The sequence below is a fragment of the Periplaneta americana genome, chromosome 2, assembly GCF_040183065.1.
Source record: "Periplaneta americana isolate PAMFEO1 chromosome 2, P.americana_PAMFEO1_priV1, whole genome shotgun sequence".
In the NCBI taxonomy this organism is placed as follows: domain Eukaryota; kingdom Metazoa; phylum Arthropoda; class Insecta; order Blattodea; family Blattidae; genus Periplaneta; species Periplaneta americana.
The window spans coordinates 159,917,187-159,935,928 of record NC_091118.1 but is presented as its reverse complement, the minus strand read 5'-3'; the positions used below and the strand labels follow the sequence as shown (position 1 = coordinate 159,935,928).

At 31.3% G+C, this 18,742-nt stretch overlaps 1 protein-coding gene across 6 annotated transcripts in view; it reads left to right on the top strand.

Annotated features, from left to right (window-relative positions):
* Positions 1 to 18,742, top strand: part of LOC138694719 (homeobox protein Hox-D9-like) — a 738,702-nt gene that overhangs the window by 348,726 nt on the left and 371,234 nt on the right. The gene's annotated exons all lie outside the window — the stretch shown is intronic.

Below are 18,742 nucleotides of genomic sequence, written 5' to 3'. Positions count from 1 at the left end.
GTAAGTGCAAGTTTGAACCAATAAATTATTGAGATTTGCGATAAATTAATTAGTTTAGGAAATTGTATATTTATTATGTATAACTACTTTTGTATATAGATAATTTTTTTAAAGTATTAAGTTTTGTACTTTTGTGAACTAATATCAATAAATCTATCACTATCACTATCACTATCACTATCACTATCACTATCACTATCACTATCACTATCACTAATACCATCAACATTATCACCACAATTCACACCTGTAACCTGTATGTGTTTGAATTCACTTTTAAAACGCCAGAATTTGGAATGGGGTTTGGCAGGGTATCGTATTTTTGTATCGCAGCTTTTTCTTCTACTTCTTAAGAATCTCAAATTATTATTGTTATAGTAATAGTAATAATAATAATAGGCCTAATAATAATAATAATAATAATATAATAACAACAATGATGATGATAATAATAACAATAATGATAATAATAATAATAATAATAATAATAATAATAATAATAATAATAATAATAATAATAATAATAATAATTTGTATGAAACTACGATCATCTTTTTACTTTTACATTTGTATAGTATCCATTTAAATCCTCTTTTTCAAGGAAACTCATTCATCTGTGAAAAGTTGTGGTTATAAGTAAATGAATTCAAACTTGTGTAAAATATTATCTCTGTATTTCGAGGATTCAATAGTGGTACCGGTAAGTGAGGACAATGTAATTTTTGTTAGACGTTGTGGCTCAAATAAGTCAGAACTGCCAGCATTCAAGCTCCTCCATAATCCTTCACATAAATATTAATCTTGTTTAACGTTAAGTAGTCCTTGATGTTGAAACAAGGCCGTTACGCAATTAAATTTATGGTTTCTTTAATAGCTTCGTGTGAGTTGTAGAGAATACTGAACTAGGAATGAGACGAGGTCTTCGTAATAATTTGATGAAAGGGAATTTTCAAGAAAGCGGCTACTGCTTAGAGTAGAAAATGAACAAATTGTAAGTCACATTTCTTGCTGTAGGCCTTGGGTTTTTTCGTAGAAATAAATAGTAGGTAATGGCACATCGTAAGATTTGCTCTATTTTTCTTTGTCAGTGTAGGTTGAGTTGTTACAAAACATATGTTATTTAACGTAATTAATTAGTCCAATTTAATTCATAACACACGCAGAGATTTAACATCTTGACAGCAGACCTTTCTCTGTACAAGGCAGCTTACTGGGAATCGTATATAGCCCAACCCTTTCGATGACATTGATTTTAAGAGATTTGTGAGCTGACTAAATTTTGGAAGAGATAGGGTCCGAATCAATATCGGACTACATCAAAAGCTACCAGAGTAACTTAGCTGTAGATTTAGACGCATCTTGAAATACTGTCCTAATTCCATTGCAGATCGAAAAGTGACATTTTAATGCATAAATTGGTAAAGTATCTTAAAATTTCTTTCACAGATATAAAGCTAAAAGTTCATGTTAAATTACTATAAGAACAATGAAAAGTATATTTTTTTTACCCTTGTAAATGTATGTTACGTCTTAAAACAGATGGGCGGTAATGCTAGATATGATTTTACTTCCCGAATTTTCATATTTTATAAATACATAAAACGTTTCTTGTAATAAGACAGAGCTGCAATATGACATTTATTTTTTCCACTACTGTATGAATTTTGTGGCATGTTCTACTATCCTATGCCTGTGTCATTGTACTATGTTGGCATAAATTATCAGTATAACTAGGAATACTTCTTCTTCTTCTTCTTCTTCTTCTTCTTGATTACAGACTATCTTGATTTCATACCTACGTATCCTTTTTTACTTTAGTTTCTCGATCTTCTCTTCCTGGCAAGTTGTTGGGAGTCCTGACAATTCTTACCGACAAATTCGCAGTTTAGAAAATAAACCCAAGAACAAAATTCATCCCTTGACGATCAGTTACACTTTAGAGATTCGTCCAATTCTGTTCGTACACAGTCGCCGGTGCGACAAATATTGTAATTTTTTTTTTGTGAATTAATGTTAAAAGTAACTAATACACCTCTGTTGCTAAGAGACGGTTGCTAATTTTTGTAAAAAGAAATTAAAATAATACAATTCTGTTGTTCTTTTGCTAAGAGACGGTTGCTCATTTCTGGTTTAATCAAAATTTAGTGTGACAGCTAAAATATTATTTTATACAACATTTTCAAGTAATGAATCGTCCAAGGATTAGGCCTACAACCTCCGAAAAGGAGAAACCGAAACTAATATGCAAAGGGTGTTTATGTTCCAAACACGAAGAAGGTAAGAGGAAAATGGAGTTTGGGTGCGAAAAGATAGATTAATGTACTGCTCGTATACAAATAGCTTTCGAAACAGAAGTGCTTAAAATATTATGAACATTCAATAGACTGCTAGGAACGCTAATATGGTGCGTATTGTGTGGAACAACTTGACTGGTTCGGAATAAACAGAGTACAAATAATCATTGGGACCAATTTTATTTTTTTGGAGAACAGCCGGGACCAAATTTCCATGAAAATTGCCCTAGCTTCGTGTTGCTGACGTAAGGAAATGTTAATTAATTCAGTTTTTTCTGTCCAATGACAGCCATTCCATTGCAAACCCAGCATTTTCCAATCATTTCTATTCTCCACCTTCCTCTAACTCCGCATACGATCCGTATAACTTAATTTCTTCCATCATCTTATATCTCCTTATGCCCCGAACTTTTCTCCCGTTCACCATTCTTTCCGGTGCATCCTTCAGTAGGCACTTTCTTCTTACTCAATTTCTTTGTCTCTTTCTGAACAGTTTCAGCATTATCCTTTCTTTTCAACACAGCTTCATTTCTCTTTCTGCCTGTCTATTTCATGCGCTCCATTCTTCTCCATATCCACATTTCAAATGCTTCCAGTCGTTTCTCTTCACTTCGGTGTAATGTCGATCTTTGTCTCTCATACAATGCCACACTCCACACAAAGCACTTCACTAGTCTCTTCCTTAGTTCTTTTTCCAGAGGCCAGCACAAGATGCTCCTTTTCTATTAAAAGCCTCCTTGGCCATTGCTATCCTCCTTTTGACTTCCTGACCTCAGCTCATGTTACTGTTTACAGTACACTCCAAGTATCTGAAACTGTCCACTTATTCTACTGCCTCACCTCGAATTCGCAAGTTTACCTTCTTTATTCTTCTTCCGATAACCATGGTCTTTGTTGTCATAATTATCATTATAATTCTTTATTGTTTTTAATTTTTATTGTATCTGTTGTACTAGCTTATTCATTAATTCATTCATTCATTCATTCATTCATTCATTCATTCATTCATTCATTCATTCATTCATTATATTCTATAGACCTTACATGAGCAATGAAGCTTTAAGATGTGGAACAAGTCAAAATTTTACAATATTACAATTACAATTTTTACAAATTATTACAATATTTTACTATTTTTACAGTTTTACAATTTAGTAATTTTCTACAATTTTTTACAATTTTCTGCAATTTTTTATAATATTTTGGCGAGATGTAGTCAGATGAAGTGAGGTCCGAGGATTCGCCAAAAGATTACCCAACATTTGCCTTTTGGTTGAGGAAAACCTCGGAAAAAACCCAACCAGATAATTGGCTAATAGCTGTTAACTAGCACACTAACATTAATAAATATAAAGAAAAAGAAATCAAGTATTATTATTATTATTATTATTATTATTATTATTATTATTATTATTATTATTATTATTCCAACTAATAATGAGTAAATGCGAAATAATTTAGATGGCTCCTAATTATGAAATGACTAACAGAAAGACTGTAAAATTATACCCCGAGATTTTCGCTGATAGTAAGAAAGCAAACTGCCACAGGGATCGAACATAGAACCTCAGAAAGTAAGCATTATATTTCCCAGCTAGCACATTGAGGACGAAATCTATTATTGATGTGCCATCTGACATAATTTTATTTGCTTCTGTTCGTGGAATTTGGTAGAGTATTTGAAGTTGGCTCATACCAAGAATTTTTTGTTTCGTTATCGACATGAACTATATTTCTCCCTGACAAGTGACGGATATAAAAGCACACTCTTTCTCTGAATGACAATGTTTACGAGAAGCGAAGTAGAAACAAACTAGTGTGCTTGTTTTGAACTCTGCTAATAGGAGCTATAAACGTGGCCTTCGGGATCACACGAGAAGTCTTTCTAAATATTTGAAACTGTTGCCTGTCTCTGGGAAGTATCCAACTTTTTTGCAATCTCGCCGATTCAGATAAATGTCTCCTACATATAAATCAGTTGTCAAGATATATGTTTTCCTCATTCCAAGAAGCAGTCATTGATCTCAAAGGTGCAAAAATATCTTCTTTCCGATAAATTTAATGCAATCAGGGTTACGTTGTTTGTCTATGGAATTCTTTTTCTCATGCAATAAAAGATACGTAATAGCAGCATCGCTCACAGAAAGCAGTAATGCATTCTATTTCGTGAATTAGCTCAGTTTATGATTTATAGGGAACATTGAGTGCAGTTAATTTACGGTTTCCTTTTACCGCGCGGTCAGGAGTTCGATTTGGCACAATTTGAGAGCTTTATAGCTAACAAAGCAATTGATAGATATGTTGGTTAGAAATCGTTTGGCTAATTTCTGAAATGGAATTATGAAAGTAATGTTCGGTAGTTTTACGGTCATCATGCCTTTTTCTGAATTCAAATATTTGGAATTTTACATGGTCGAGATTCGTGGATTTTTATGGGACGATAAATTATAATATTAAATCCTTGGGAATGAAATTAAAATTAGATTCTGTGTCACAAATATATGGAAATTAAAAGAACTTTGTGTTACATAAATTAAATTTTCGGATCATTAATCCTGGCTTAATGAAGTTTCTTAATTTACGAGATGTCTTTGAGTGCCAGTGCTTCAATTGAGATTACAGAGACACCTGGGGGACAATTTTTGCGAGGACTGTAGAGCACTCTCACAAAAATATGTAATATAAAAAAGTAACACAATAATCAGGAAGTCAACATATTCAATTATCCTGGAATATTAATGACAACAGATATAACTAACAGATACTATAATTGTAGAAATAAAATTAAGACAACTTAAATGAATAGGTAACGTGATGAAAGCTGTACCAGGAAGGAAAATTAGGAAAATCATAGCAGAAAAGCCGCCTCGATAAAGACGAGTGACGTGACATATTATATGTCTTACTATTTAGGTGAAAATTGCAAATGGGCATAATTCATTGGAAAAACGTTCGGGTAGAATTCTCTGGTTGGTACAATATTGTTTGCTATACAGCTAAAAACTGGGAATGTAAATAATGATGATGATGATGATAATAATAATAATAATAATAATAATAATAATAATAATAATAATAATAAATAGGTTTTCAAATGACACGTGTTTGAGAGACCTGGAATGGCTAACTGACTTATAAGTAATTCTGACTTTGGTGGGTTAATAAAATTGGAAAGATAATATTGAAAATTATATTACGTATAAGCTATAAACTTAGTCATACAATTGAAGGTCTCGTTGTAATGGATTGAAATATTGTAATTTGAAATTATAATCTGAAGCCAGAACATATTTTTAAGACAACGGTGGTGGTGGTGGTGGTGGTGGTGGTGGTGGTGGTGGTGGTGGTGGTGGTGGTGGTGGTGGTGATTGGTTATCCTTGTCGTTTTCATTCCATCATTATACCAGTGGATAAGAGTTCGCTAGTTCTCTTGTCAATCTTGTTAGATTATGGCAAGCAAAATAATTTAATTAATTCTCTATGATTTTTATTGGCATTATCAGTTTAATAGACAGGAGTTGAATACCAATGGATCTTGTTAGAATTTTGGTCATCAAATCCGACGTGGGGAAAAGTTTTCTTCGATAACTTCAGTTTCCTTATTTTATTACTATACTACCGATATTATTTTTTTTTTACTTAATACAGTACATCTAAATTAATAATTAAACTACTAAACCGTAATTTGTAGCTACTTCATGTAACCTAGGTATTTTTTGGTTTTATATCTGATTTTCTTATTCTCATTAAACATATTAAACAATGTATTCTTGAAATTCATTGAGTTGAATGTGTCATCTTGGAAACATTTTTACCTTGAATTTTTTACATTAAACACTATTAAAGGTTGGACCTCGTCCTATTCTTCGAGTTTTTAAACTTTGGACCTATTTACCTAATGGATATTTTAACATTTCTAATATGTAAATTTTAATTATGAACTGAATATCTTCGATCAGTACCACTCTGGTCTTTCTAATATGGAAGTTTTACATATTTGGACTTTTCGTTTAAACCTTGTCTCTCCTAAGCTCCATTCTTATTTATTACGTTATAATAATAAATAATTAGATAAAATGTAACTTTTGATGATAAAATTACTACATTTTTAGTTATTTTATAAGCAGCTCCAGAAGCGAAGTGATTTTTATTCCAGTAAAAGTGAAGGTAAACTAGTAATAAATTATGTCCAGATTTGGTTTTGACAGGCAATTATTAAGAAATTTATAAATTTGTTTAAAAATCTATATAAACTTATTATACTTCGATATTATTATGTAGATTATTTTATTTGCAATCTGAATACCTTTTAAAACTACAAAATTATTTTTGCGGCTTTCACTGGCTAATTGAGTAATGTTTGTAATCAGTTATGGCTATTCTGACAATTAACATAATTAATTAATTAATTACCTTAACCTTTATTTGTATGTGAACATAATCACACATTTCCTATGCATGTCGTATAAAATCTGTTCATTTACTTATTTTTTATTAAGTGAGACCTACATACAATCTCAATCCTGGTATTAAATTGTGTGTTGCCTTAATACGAAATTAATTCCTTGATTAATAGAATTTCAGTGTCCGTTTAGTTATTTGGAAAATTAGGTCCAATGTCCGAATGTTAATATGCATGTTGAAATCTTAAGGTGGGACAGAATTGCTCTGCAAATATCGGTATTAAGAAACTACTGTTACATTACACTTTAAGTAGACATGTACAATCATACAATAAACGTTACAAAAATAGTAGATCTAAACACTTCAAAATGTCTCTTCTAAATTCTGTAGCTTCAAGTTAGAATATGATATATATATATTTTTTTTTTTTCAGTTTTTCAGGAGCGATAATTTAAAATTTTAATGAGTGTACAAAATCATATCATGTTTCAAAACAACGGGTTAGAAAGAAAAACACTATAAATATTCATGTCAACTTTTGTCGCAATAAAGATATCATCAGGATGCACAGCATATCGCAAAATCTCATTTCGCCAAGAACTGACATATCACTTTTTTTCTTGGAACAACAGAATTGCAATAACAGAACATCTCTTCTCTTATTTTTTGGTCTTATATTCATTGAAATATTTTTGTATTATTGCAGTTAAGGGAATGAAAATATATTATAAAATCTAACTCGAAAAATATTTAGAACAAAAGCCCGAATAATGACATAGGTTTTGGTTGTTGATAATCATATCAGCACTATCACTACTATCAGCATCAATAATGATAATACTCGCATCAAGAGTAACACTAAAATCACTCCAAACAGTAATACTAACAAAACTAACAATAGTACCAACAAAGAAAGCTAACGGAGGTACAAACATAAATAACACTAATACCAATAAAACACATAAAAGCACCGACAAAAACAGTACAAGCACTAATAAAACCGACACCAACATCAACGAAACTGGCACCAGTATCAACAAAAACTGGCACCAGCATCAACAAAACTGACACCTGCATCAACAAAACTGGCACCAGCATCAACAAAACTAACACCTGCACCAACAAAACTGGCACTAGCATCAACAAAACTAACACCTGCACCAACAAAACTAAGACTAACACCAACGAAACAAACACAATCAGCAACGAAACTGAAATCAGCACGCACAAAACTCACACAAGCATCAACATAAGTAATACCAGCATAAACAAAAGTAAAACCAACCTCAACAAAAGTAACAACATGAACAAAATTACATCTGCATTAACAAGAATAAGGCATCAAAGAAAGTAACACCAGCATCAAAGAAACTACCACCACCATCAGCAAGACTAACACAAGCACGAACAAAGATAATCAGCACCAAGGGGCAAAAAGCATAAATATAACATCAACACGAAGAAACATAACACCAATACAAAGAACGGTACACTAGCACCAACAAAAGTGTCTGACACCAGTCTTAGCTAAACTACGTAGCACTAACAAAACTAAACAGCAGCAACAAACCTAACACCAGCAACAACAGAACTAAAATCTAAGCAAAAACTAATACAAGTACAGATGCAACTAAAACCAGCAGCAACAAAAAACTTAACACCAACACCAAATAAACTAATACCACCATCAACATAAATAATATCAGCACCAAGAAAATTAATGCAACCTTTAACAAAACAAATGCAAACACCACCATTGCACTTGGAAATCATAGCATAGCACCAATAACAACAATAATATCAACACCAATACAAACATCAAAATTATTAATACTGATATTGTCATCAGTAACAAAATGAAAACAAGAATTAAATAATCATTAATAACACTAACTGCACTATCATTATCACTGCTACTGATGCTATTCCTACATGTATCCATAATATTAGTGTTCTGCGTCTCAAGCAGCTTGTATAATGACGGAAGTATTATAATTATGTGGGTGGTGATAGTGGTAAAATTATACCTATTCTCTTTAAATATCGTTTTAATTGGTCATTTTACGACACTTTACTAACTTCTATGGTTATTTAGCGTCTGAGTGAGATGAAGGTAATAATGCCAGCGTAATGAGTTCAGGTCCATCGCCGAAAGTCACCCAGCATTTGCTCTTACGGGGTTGAGGAAAAATTTCAACTAGGTAATTTGTTCCAACCGCGATTTTAACCCGGGCTCTCTCGTTTAACGGTCAAGCATTCTAACCGTTACACCATAGCGGTGAATAAAAGAGTATTTGGAAAGATGGCATGATATTATGATAAAGCAATTAAAATAACTAATAAATCCGAACTCCTCAGAGAAAACTTGTTCCATGCTGATTTTTCCGTTAGAGCCTCACAGGCTTATTTCTGAGTCTTGTCAGTATTTGAGATGTCCCATAAGTGGTTTATGGGCACAGTGTAGGTTAAGTCTAATGGTAAGGTTGCTACCTTAAAGCTTGTTGAATGAAATAATTGAGAAATAGGAACAAGATATCACCGAGAAATAAACCAAAATCATGGCACAAAACAATATAATTTGCAGATGAGCAAGTAGTTACATCGAACAACGAAAACAATATGCTATTAACAATATACATACTGAATAAACTAATAACGAATAACAAGGAATGAACATATCAGCCGATAAATAAAAGGCATGGCTCTTGAGATGAAAGGCCCAATAAAGAGTAAAGTAGTAATAAACAGTAAAATTATTGAACAAACAACTCATTTAATTATTATGCTTAATATACTATGAAATAAAAGAGACATAAATTACAAAATTTCAATATTTTTAAGAATAATGGAAATGATTACTGGTATATTTAAACCTTCAAAATCTTCAAACAATAATCGATTAAAAATTTATAACATCTTGGCACAAGCATATTAATGTATGGCAGCTTCTTCAAACAATATTCGAATAAAAATTTATAACACCTTGGCACAAGCATATTAATGTATGGCAGCTTCTTCAAACAATATTCGAATAACAATTTATAACACCTTGGCACAAGCCTATTAATGTATAACAGCTTCTTCAAACAATATTCGAATAAAAATTTATAATACCTTGGCACAAGCATATTAATATATGACAGCTTCTTCAAACAATATTCGAATAAAAATTTATAACACCTAGGCACAAGCATATTAATGTATGGCAGCTTCTTCAAACAATATTCAAATAAAAATTTATAACACCTTGGCACAAGCATATTAATGTATGGAAGCTTCTTCAAACAATATTCGAATAAAAATTTATAACATCTTGGCACAAGCCTATTAATGTATAACAGCTTCTTCAAACAATATTCGAATAAAAATTTATAATACCTTGGCACAAGCATATTAATATATGACAGCTTCTTCAAACAATATTCAAATAAAAATTTATAACACCTTGGCACAAGCATATTAATGTATGGAAGCTTCTTCAAACAATATTCGAATAAAAATTTATAACATCTTGGCACAAGTCTATTAATGTATAACAGCTTCTTCAAACAATATTCGAATAAAAATTTATAATACCTTGGCACAAGCATATTAATATATGACAGCTTCTTCAAACAATATTCGAATAAAAATTTATAACACCTAGGCACAAGCATATTAATGTATGGCAGCTTCTTCAAACAATATTCAAATAAAAATTTATAACACCTTGGCACAAGCATATTAATGTATGGAAGCTTCTTCAAACAATATTCGAATAAAAATTTATAACATCTTGGCACAAGCCTATTAATGTATAACAGCTTCTTCAAACAATATTCGAATAAAAATTTATAACACCTTGGCACAAGCATATTAATGTATAACAGCTTCTTCAAACAATATTCGAATAAAAATTTATAACACCTTGGCACAAGCATATTAATGTATAATAGCTTCTTCAAACAATATTCGAATAAAAATTTATAACACCTTGGCACAAGCATTTGTAATGGCAGCTTCTTCAAACAATATTCGAATAAAAATTTATAACACCTTGGTACAAGCATATTAATATATGGCAGCTTCTTCAAACAATATTCGAATAAAAATTTATAATACCTTGGCACAAGCATATTAATGTATGGAAGCTTCTTCAAACAATATTAGAATAAAAATTTATAACACCTTGGCATAAGCATATTATTGTATGGCAGCTTCTTCAAACAATATTCGAATAACAATTTATAACACCTTGGCACAAGAATATTAATATATGGCAGCTTCTTCAAACAATATTCGAATAAAAATTTATAACACCTTGGCACAAGCAGATTAATGTATAACAGCTTCTTCAAACAATATTAGAATAAAAATTTCTTAACACCTTGGCACAAGCATATTAATGTATGGCAGCTTCTTCAAACAACATTCGAATAAACATTTCTTAACACCTTGGCACAAGCATATTAATGTATGGCAGCTTCTTCAAACAATATTCGAATAAAAATTTATAACACCTTGGCACAAGCATATTAATGTAATGGCAGCTTCTTCAAACAATATTCGAATAAAAATTTATAACACCTTGGCACAAGCATATTAATGTATGGCAGCTTCTTCAAACAACATTCGAATAAACATTTCTTAACACCTTGGCACAAGCATATTAATGTATGGCAGCTTCTTCAAACAATATTCGAATAAAAATCTATAACACCTTGGCACAAGCATATTAATGTAATGGCAGCTTCTTCAAACAATATTCGAATAAAAATTTATAACACCTTGGCACAAGCATATTAATGTATGGCAGCTTCTTCAAACAACATTCGAATAAACATTTCTTAACACTTTGGCACAAGCATATTAATGTATGGCAGCTTCTTCAAACAATATTCGAATAAAAATTTATAACACCTTGGCACAAGCATATTTATGTAATTGCAGCTTCTTCAAACAATATTCGAATAAAAATTTATAACACCTTGGCACAAGCATATTATTGTATGGCAGCTTCTTCAAACAATATTCGAATAAAAATTTATAACATCTTGGCACACGCATATTAATATATGGCAGCTTCTTCAAACAATATTCGAATAAAAATTTATAACACTTTGGCACAAGCATATTAATATATGGAAGCTAAATCTGGACACTAAAATTGAGAAAACTGAACAATATGGCCTAGGCTGCTTGATCAGACGATAAGAGAAATTCTAAATGAGTTGTAAGTTACCTCTGATTTATATAAAATTCAGAAATATTAACTTACGGCCCAAAACCATATAGGCCGAAGTGGTGATGATGATGATGATGATGATGATGATGATGATGATGATGATGATGATGATGATGATGATGATGATGATGATGATGATGAAGGTGATGATACGTTATAGGATCTGCCCAGGATCCAATCGCGATCTCATATATAAATTCGTCAGCTGGGTGAGTTGTTGTTAAACGATTTTGGTCTTGTTGTCGGTGACAATGTTTATTGAATGCCATACATCATGTAACGTACAAAGACATTAGCATATAACAAACCAATGTAACAGAAGTATAGGTGGTCATTGTAACGTGTTATTTGTGGAAATTTTCATTTCAGATTACAATCAATGTAGCTCGTTTTATTGCGTGCATTTCACAACTATTTTAAGTGCTGTTACTTGTAGAATTAAAACCTTGAAAGTGAAATTGTAAGTCGAGGTGCCAAATTAAATGAATCGCGTGTTTCTAAAAGAGAGAATTCGAAGTACATAAATTGTATCATTCTTTTTAATTAACTTGTGGCTTTTATGCCCGTAAAATGCTACACAGTTGTAATCTAAAGTACCCAATTATCACTTTCATACAACAGTAACTCGCCTTGCTCTTTCTAAACACATCTTGATATAGCACCGCACCATAGCTTGGACCTAATAAAAGCTGGCATTCAACCTTTGGCACATCGAACGCATAGCGCCCAAGAGGTTACCCCCTGCCTACAAACTCCACATGAAGCCCTTTTATTTTAAGTGCAGCCACTTTAACAAACATGTATCCTTTGTTTTATGAACATTATCACAATCGCATTGGTCACAGTGTGTTGATGATGTGGTTTTATACCGAGAGCGTGCACAATTAGGGCTGTTATTCATAGAATACGTTACTGTAGCATACTGACACAAAATAACGTACCTAAGTTAAGATGTGAAACTATACATCGAATTTAATTATTTTTATGCTCGATCATGCCGAAATGTAGTAATTATACACCTGGTAGCAGTACTTTAATGCATGTCATTAAAGTACACCTATTCATTAAAGTTTAGGTTTTCGATTATTCTCGGATATGCAATCGAAAGATAACGAGGGAAACGTCACGGAGGCTGGAAATCCAATACTGTCGCAGAAGGTTATGTTCTGTTACTATAATAATTAGCGTTAATTGTAAATAATATTCAAACAAATTCAATTTGTCATCTCGTTTTTCAATTCTAAATCAATTTCCAGGTTATACATTCTCTGCGTTACATCAAGGTCAATGACATTATTGTTCCTCGGAAAAAATCAATACTTTTGCGTCTGCGCAGATCTCACAATTCAAGAGCTATGAACAAGGTCACTTCCAATCTTCTGTCAGATACAAATAAAATGTATACTTCTGAATAATTTAAAGTTAGAAATATGGTCGAGCATAAAAAGTCATATGAAACTTGCCTATAATGGTAATTAAGACGCTCGTATGAAAATTATGAAACTCGCTTGCGCTCGTTTCATAAACAAACATACTTGTGTCCTAATTACTATCATTATAGGCTCGTTGAATAATGTACTATTTTCGCATTTATAGAAGATATGGTACAATTTATTATTTTAATAACGTTCATAAAATAATATTAACTGTTCATAAGCTGATGATTACGATGACGATGAGGAAAATTATCATCATTATGATGGTGATAGTAAGGGTAATAACGATGATAATCATTGATGAAAATAGCCTTTTTATATAGGCTATGTTTTTATTTCATGCAACACATACTACAAAGGGATAAAACAGGAAATCAACATGGTTGTATAATTAACATTTTCATTTTATTGTAGAAGACAGTTTAAGTTTGAAATTTACGACAAAAATAGACAACAATTACAATTATTTAGGCTATAAAAATGAAATGGAAACTTCAGCAGTAAGAGAGAATATAATATTCTTAGAACATATCTGAAAGTGGGTAATTTTCTTAAATTCATCCTTTAATCACCAGTATCACCATTATTATCACCACCATCAATTTATATCGTCATTATCATTATCATAATCATGCGCAATTTAAGACTTTCTTTTTTACAATACGTTCCGGAAGACAAAGCTTAAAATTCAGCTGATCTCCACTTCGGTCTTTCATTGTTTCTGTCTTTCTTCAATAGTAGACAGTACAGGTATTTTACTTTCCACTACTCGTAAATTACCCTCCCATTCATACCTATATAATTCTATATCATAAATATTACAGTTTCCTTCCTTTAGTTTCCTTTATTAAAGTTTGAATTGTTGATTTTACTTTCATGTTTTCAGTCTACTAAGGGACTAATTAATGCCATTTCTTGAACATTTTTCTTCTATTCAATCTCTACTTTCTAAAGGCTAAGTTCCGGAGCTAAAGGACATTGTCTTCATGTAATTCTATATAATGTGTTCATTTATATAGGCTTAGCCTACATGTTTCTCAAATTGCGAGTATGTGTTGTTATTTAATATTTATAAATATTCCAGATAATTTAATTCCACATATTAAAAATTGTATTTATTACAACAGTAAATACATAATCTTATAATGCATTACAATTCTTAGAACAAGAAATTAAGAAAGACTGTAAATTTAAATGTGATCGATAGTCAAGAACGGTTACAATACTTCCATAAGCAATGGTCATCACAATTACAATAACTTCCTCTGTCATCCAAAAACAATGTAACTGATCAGATAACAAGAGGTTAATTTACGTGATGCAGTTGAAACTTATAAAAATAATAAATCTTCTTGAGAGGATGGGATAAACACAGAACCTTTTAAATAGGAAGATGATTCTCTCATATTAAAACTTTTAAAATCTTTCAACAAAGTTATTGAAGTCAAATATCCGCCATCAATTTGGCAAAAAGCTGGCATTAGGCTATACCACTTCTCGAAAAGGGCGATTGCAAAAGCAGTGAGAATTATTGCAGAATAAGTTTTCTTAATAGTGCTTAGAAAATATTTACAGAGGTAAAGAAGAAAATTAGGCAGTTAGTATGAGGATAAAATTGGCTAAGAATAGAATGACTTCATAAAGACAGGTCCTGTACTGACGATTATTTTACTTTAAAGGTATTGGTAGAAAAACAGAGAAAATTTAACAAAAAGCACATTTAGCTTTTGAGGATTACAAAAAGGCTTTTAACAAGTGCAGGTCGAAGCAAAAACTTTTAAAAATCCCTCCCCAAGATGAAACACCTACTGTAATCATACAATACAGGTGATTTATAATTTATACAGAAATAATTGCTTTGTCATTAGAACTGAAACAAAAACTTCAGTATGAAAATCTGTTTATTATGGAGTTCGACAGGACTCCTAATTTTTTTGTTTTACCTGTACAATAATCTTGTCAATTCTAATAGTTCTAGTATTAAATTAAAAAAGTTATGTATGGATTCTATAAATAATGAAAAATTGTAAATTTAAAGTTATATATTCTTATTGTGTAGTAGGCATAAGACAAATTGTATTATATACTTCTTCATTTACATTCAGGAATCCGCCCCTGAGCACAAGTTCTACTCTTTCACGGTATTTTTATGTTACAATTATTATTAGCGAAATAAGGAAGTAAATAAGTGAATGAATGAATGAATGAATGAATGAATGAATGAATGAATGAATGAATGAATGACCATACTCATTCTTCAACTGTATGGTATTTTTGCATTTTCAGATATCTTCTGCATCAGTTTCGTTAATTCTTTTGTTAATCCTGGGCCTTCATATTTTAAAGTTCGTTATAAATTTCATCAGGACTTCAGTTTTCCTATTTTACAATGTTTTTTGTGTTTTCAAAACTTTAGCTTCACTAATAATTGATCTTTGTTGTATTGATGATGTCGTGTGTATAATATTTAGAAATTAATATTTTTAAATCTCTTACCTATATCTGATCATTGGTTACAGTAAATTATACGAGTAAACTTAACTTTATTGTTGAAAATTAATTATCTTGTTTATTTTTTAATAATTCGTGTTAAATAGAACCCATTGCATAGGTTGGCCTCTAAGTATGGGTGGAATTTTATGGATTGTGGAATGAAAACGCAATAATTAGCTAATATTATGTTGTTACGAATTCCTTTTTTTTTTGCGTTATGTAATTTTATTAATAATGGTATATGTTTTCGGTAAATAAACTGAAATAATATGTGGAGAACACTATGCAGGCACAAAGTGACTTTACAACTAAATTCCAAGTCCAGAAAAATGGAATCTAGATATAATTTTAAAATAAGTGATAATTAATGTTAATGTTAATGTCAGTATTGTGTCAGACATGTTTTGACTTTTCAGCAATCCCACATATTGGAACATGGTTCCTTCTTTCCTTTCTTCTTAATTGTAACTTGGAATCCTTTCCATTGTCGTCCACTATGTTTGCCTATTTTTTTTTTTTGTGAAGTTGGCCATTTCTAGTAACCCCAATAGATATTTTTCCTTTTCCTGCTCACCATTTTTTCTATTGAAGATGGAGGTAAACAGTATCTTTAGAAAGTAATGTCTTCTTTAACAACAACGGACAAATTTTTAGTTTTACCTAATTTTTTATTTGAACGCGTAGTAGGATGTGAATTTTAAGCAATGTTGTGTTCATTTAATATTAATAAATTAATATTTATTAATATTTATAAATATGTTCTGAAAATTCATGCAACATTAACAACATGTAAACTATTAGGTTTTGTACCAGCAAGTGCTCTGGAATTACATTCGTGTTAAAATTTATCATTAATAGAGTATGTTAACTTCCGTACTCATTTATTAACTTAATTGTAGCATCCTTAACTCTGTAGTAGCATATGTACATAAAGATTTGGTCCAACACAGTTCTAAAATCCTGTACACATTAACCATTGATACATTCTTATCTTATTAACATTACAAGAGTATTATTATACATTATATTTTATATTGTGCAACGTAGTATATAATTTTGTCGCTGTCAAAATTTTCCTAAATATATACATAGCATCTTACCTAACCACTAAGCCTATAATCTGTACAGATATAATTTTAACTGGTAATGTAAATTACGGTAAAATGGCTGAACAGATTTTAATGAATGACCCCTCACTTGGCATCCAAGGATATGCGGAAAAATAGTAGTTTTCAGTGAAATGCCAATATTCCTACATAATTTTCCTATTTTCCAAAATTCATCTGTCGTCAGTTTTGAGAACTAGCCTAATAGCTTTTCAGAATAATACAAAAGAATAAAATAAACATTATCATGGAGGCCATGACTCCAGGATTGTCAACAGATTCTCTGACATCATAATGTCAATAAGTAGGGTGACCAGACGTCCTCTTTTGTCCGGACATGTCCTCCTTTTTAGGCCTTTGCCTGGGATCCGGGCGGATTATTTAAAAATCAAGATATGTCTTCCTTTTTGTAACTTGTATGCCTGATATTTTCAAATTATCTGATTTGACGCCTCTTTCAAGTAATTTTCCCGTAGGTGGCAGCAGCATCGACGAAATATACTCTTTGCCAACGATCATAATTCTTTTTGCTCCTCCTTGTGATCGATGCTCACGGGTAGCTAGTAAATCGAGAGATCGAGATGCGAATATAAACCTACTGTAAATAGATATTTTCTGTTATGTTTAATAGCCTAATTATTGTTCTCTTGACGTTCGTATGTAGCTAACTGTAAAATAATAATTATTAAAATTTTTCGTAATTATTTTGTAATAAAATAGATATTAAGATACTTTTAAGCATGATATAAGCCTAAATCTGTACTGCAAATATTTTGTAATAAAACAGATATTGACGTAATTTAAAGTATAATTAGGCCAAGCCTAAATCTAAGTACATATTTTTTGTCCTCTTTTTTCGAGTATTGTCCTCCTTTTTGAAGCTTTGTGTCCTCTTTTTTTATCGATGTGAATCTGGTCACCCTACCAATAAGTCGATCTTCATTTGCGTAATTTTCTGGAGAAAAAAAACTTCAAAGCTTATTACGAAGGTTTATATTATCATGAATTTACAGAAGTCACTTATGCAGGAGCGCATATTTAAATGACTGTGTGGCCATTTTCGACAACAGTTTATGAATACTGTTAACGTATATATTTTGATAAATGAGGTCTCGCCGTCCCCATTGAAGACAACGACTATAAGTAGCCATACTGTAGATACACCTATTAAATTGACAAAAATTCGTTCCGGCACCGTGGATCGTGTCCCAACATAGCTCAGTTGGAAAGAGCGCTCAGCGTGCAGAGCTGAGAGGTCCTGGGTTCGATTACCCGTACTGGAACGAATTTTTCTCAATTTAATAAACATTTTTGACAAGGTTACATTTCATTGAGTTATTATGTTACTTTCAATGTTACATCTTTCGTTGAATATGTTTCATTATTGTGGAAGCAAATAACTCTCAAATTATCAGGTATTCTGCCTGGAAAATAAATCTGAAAAATCTTTATTTAAACTCCTAATGAACTTAGTCTGCAGCATTTGCTGCACAAGCCACTAGTTTTGTTATATTTTAGACTTAAGTTTGTATGTTCAAATATAGGTCTAGGTGTAGCAAATATTATAAGTAACTGTACCTAAATAATATAATAACAATATGAATTTTTAATTTAATTATATTTGTTAATTAAAATACAGCATTTTCCATTGTTCAAAATGTTGTTCCCCGAAACCAGAAAATATTCTAAGAAAATATTATTGGATAGTTTTTAATAAAGTTCAGGTTACTTTGATATAGTAGCCTATTATAATTGGAGGGAATGTTTAATGGAGCCATAAAATGA